This window comes from Polistes canadensis, unplaced genomic scaffold (assembly GCF_001313835.1).
Source record: "Polistes canadensis isolate GaletaPanama2010 unplaced genomic scaffold, ASM131383v1 scaffold_88, whole genome shotgun sequence".
In the NCBI taxonomy this organism is placed as follows: Eukaryota; Metazoa; Arthropoda; class Insecta; order Hymenoptera; family Vespidae; genus Polistes; species Polistes canadensis.
The window spans coordinates 192,733-196,135 of NW_014569635.1; the positions used below are offsets into that span (position 1 = coordinate 192,733).

Here is a 3,403-nt window from a genome sequence, read left to right on the forward strand (position 1 = left end):
TTCTAAACAAAATAATTACTAACAACAAAGTACGATTTAAATCTCAATCGAAGCAAACCTAACCTATATTTGATTAATCTACTTCATCTTTTTTTCTTAAATTATTATTTAGATGTATAATGTAAATGTCAACGGATAATCTTTTGACTTTATTGTTTATCCTGTGTTTTTCCTCTGCTGAAACGATAAAAAATATATACTTATCGATTTATTTCTTTTCAAACGTTTAAATCGACCATATATATATATGTATATGGATGTAATATTTTTTTATCGATAATGTCATTTTTTTTTTCTTGCCGTGTCAAGAAGGAAAATAAATAAATCGATGTAAAATAACATTCTGTGAGTAACAGAGAAAATGATTTTCAAATATTATTTCTATCGATAATATTAAATAAACATCTTTCGAAATTTTCGATTAAAATTATTATTATTTTAATTGAATCATTTTAGCCTCGATACATTTTATTCGTATAATGTTTGTTTAAATAATTATTTTGTATATATTAAGATAATAAATAAAAAATTAAATAGAAATCAATTATTAACAATTATTTTCAAGATATTTAAATTCAAACGCAAAAGTTCTTAAAAATTCGGAATAAGTAGACACAAAAACGTGATAGTAATAATAGTGTTAATTATATATATGTTATCATAAAATCATCAAAAAATATAAAAAATATAAAAAAATTATACTGACCAGTTAAAATATGAAACAAAACAAGAATTATATATTTTTACCAGGTTGTGTATAAATTAACGAAATGTTAGTAGTTAAAAGTATCAGATTAATATTTGAAACGTAAATTAGATCCGGTAGAATGGCACGATTAAAACAGTATAATAGTTTTCAAAGTACAGGAAGAAGATAAGAACGGATAACTTTGAACATCATTGTTGCAGAAAGTATAAAGCAGATTTTTTTTTAAATGCGGATCAAAATTACGGTATTTAAATCATTCGTTTTTCGTGAATTCATATATTACTTAATACATTTTATAAAACGTTTAATTTAAATGTATAATAAAAATACTTTCGTATACATTATACCAAGGTATCAACACGTGAATATTCACATTCTCCGATTTAACATATATATATATATATATATATTAGGTGTAGCAATTAATTCGGTGTATTTTGAAAACAAATTTAATATACATATATTTAAAAAGTTATCATACGCGTATTATTTTTCGACATTTTTTTCGATCATTATTTTCGACGAGTTCGATTAGGTTTTGCGAACAAAATTGTCTTGTTGAAAAAACAAATAAAAACAAAAAAAAAAGAAACAATTTTGACAATTTTGATGCAACGAATCAAATATAACAAGACACCGTATACATTGTCACGCTTAATAGATAATAACGTTATTTTTTTTGATCCTATTGTCGTGTCAAGAAGAAAGAAACAAAAAAAAAGAAACAAATCGATGCAAAATATCAGCTTAGGGAGAACAAGATTTAAGTTTACGGTAAGACTCCTTAACGTATAACGCGATTAATTTGTTACGCGTTGTACGAATTCGCGGTGAATGACAATTTGTCTTTTATTTTTCATTTTTACAAATATATAAATATTAAGAAGGTTTCTACTTCTTTCTTTCTTTTTTTCTTTCTTTTTCTTTTTTACTTTTTTTTTATTTGGCAAACTATTCTTGATTAGTGTTCAAAATTTTATACAAAATAACTACTAATGACGAAAAAGTACGATTTAAATCTCGATCGAAGAGAACCTAACCTATAATTGATTAATCTACTTCTTTTTTTTTTAATTATGATTTAAATGAATAATGTAAATGTCAATGGATAATTTTTTCAAAATTTTAAACAAAATAATTACTAAATATGGAAAAGTACAATTTAAATCTCGATCAAAGCAAACCTAACCTATATTTGATTAATCTACTTCTTATTTTTTTTTATAATTTAGATGTATTATGTAAATGTCAATGGATAATCTTTTCAAAATTCTAAACAAAATAATTACTAACGACAAAAAAGTACGATTTAAATCTTGATCGAAGCAAACCTAACCTATATTTGAATAATCTACATCTTCTTTTTTTTTAAATTATTATTTAAATGAATAATGTAAATGTAAATGGATAATCTTATCAAAATTCTATACAAAATAATTACTAACGACGAAAAAGTACGATTTAAATCTCGATCGAAGCAAACTTAACCTATATTTGATTAATCTACTTCTTCTTTTTTTAAATTATTATTTAAATGAATAATATGTAAATGTCAATGGATAATCTTTTCAAAATTCTAAACAANATGTAAATGTCAATGGATAATCTTTTCAAAATTCTAAACAAAAAAATTACTAACGACAAAAAAGTACAATTTAAATCTCAATCGAGGCAAACCTAACCTATATTCGATTAAGTCTACTTCTTTTTTTCCTTTGTTTTTTTTTTATTATTATTATTTAAATGTATAATATAAATGTCAACGGATAATCTTTTGACTTTATTATTTATCCTGTGTTTTTCCTCTGTTGAAACGATAAAAAATATATACTTATCGATTTTTTTGTTTGTTTGAACGCTTAAACCGATCGTATATATATGCATATAGTATTTTTTATCGATAACGTCATTTTTTCTTCTCTTACCGTGTCAATAAGGAAAATAAATAAATCGATGTAAAATAACAGCCTGAATAACAAAGAACAAAAATGATTTAAGAAATATTATTTCTATCGATAATGTTAAACATTTGTTGAAAAAATTAAACAATATTCGATTAAAATTATTATCATTACAATTTAATCGTTTTGCCATGAACAAAATAAAATAATATAACGAAACATTAAAATAATTACTAACAAACGAATATTACGATATTTAAATCTCGATCAAAGCACATTTAATTTTTAATTGTTTTGTCGCTGGTGTGGTGGTGGCGGGATTGGGGTGGGTGGGGGCGAGTCGGTGGCGGTATTGAGGTTTAATTCATAAATATTTTTGTACGAGGTATATTTGCGTTATAAGAAAGAAAAAAAAACAAAAAGAAAAAGCACAAAAAGTAGTTGCAATATTTGTAAAAAAAAAAATTGCATTACCAACACGCGTTATTTCTGTGTCTAACTGTATATAAATCAGTGATTTGATTTATTGATAGTCGTTAGAAGACATAATGAGTGAACTCAAATCAAAATTCGTAATTATTATCGATCATACTCATAAATCACATAGGTCGAAGTTTATATTAGTAAATATAAGATAAGATAGAAAAGGAAAGAAGATAAATATCATCGATGTTATTGAAATGTCGCGTTTGGTGAACTAAGAAATAAAAATAATATTTGAAAAAATCTGAACGAGAAATTATTTCTTCGAATAATCGCGATATAAGTTGCGATATTAAAAAAATGAAAAAAA

At 23.8% G+C, this 3,403-nt stretch overlaps 1 protein-coding gene across 1 annotated transcript in view; it reads right to left on the minus strand.

Moving 5' to 3' along the window:
- Positions 1 to 3,403, minus strand: part of LOC106786908 (icarapin-like) — a 64,634-nt gene that overhangs the window by 59,787 nt on the left and 1,444 nt on the right. The window lies entirely within an intron of this gene.